Source organism: Bison bison, unplaced genomic scaffold, assembly GCF_000754665.1.
Source record: "Bison bison bison isolate TAMUID 2011002044 unplaced genomic scaffold, Bison_UMD1.0 scf7180017864032, whole genome shotgun sequence".
Taxonomy (NCBI): Eukaryota; Metazoa; Chordata; class Mammalia; order Artiodactyla; family Bovidae; genus Bison; species Bison bison.
Genome location: NW_011494604.1, coordinates 5,018,001 through 5,018,751, shown reverse-complemented (window position 1 = coordinate 5,018,751; position 751 = coordinate 5,018,001).

Genomic DNA, 751 nt, shown 5'->3' with positions numbered 1-751 from the left:
CATGGACTGCAGCCCACCAGGCCCCTCCGTCCATGGGATTTTCCAGGCAAGAGTACTGGAGTGGGGTGCCATTGCCTTCTCCGACTACAGCCCCAGCCAGCACCAAATAGTGACTGACTTACAGGTGTTTAGTAAGTCTGTGCAATAAACCTAACCGTACGTAACTCGATTGGAATGTACTACCTTTTTCATACATCGCTAGATTTGGATTTTCATGAATGAGACTGCCTTGTAAATTTCACATATTGTTTTCGTATCACGTTTTATGCTATCCTCGAAACAGAATTTGAGGGGTGTTTTCTACATCCTGAAATAGTTTGTGCAGGACTGGAATAATTTTTCCTTGAATATTCTAAGAACTTGCTGGTAAAACTGCCTGAGACTTTGTTCTAAATTTCATCCAGGGAAAAGGGAAGAACTAGCCCCATGAAATGGATTGGAGAAGAAGGAACAGAAATAAATGTTCTTTGCACCCTTCAAGAACTGCTTGGTCTACATAACTGTATCTAGATGTAATGCATAGAGAGGTGACAAGAATACAAAGAACTGTACGAAGAAGTCCTGAAGACCCAGATAACCACGATGGTGTGGTCACTCACTAGAGCCAGACATCCTGGAGTGTGAAGTCAAGTGGCTTAGGAAGCATGACCACCAATAAAACTAGTGGAGGTGATGGAATTCCAGCTGAGCTATTTAAAATCCTAAAAGATGATGGTGTTATAAAGTGCTGCTCTAGCTATGTCAGCAAATT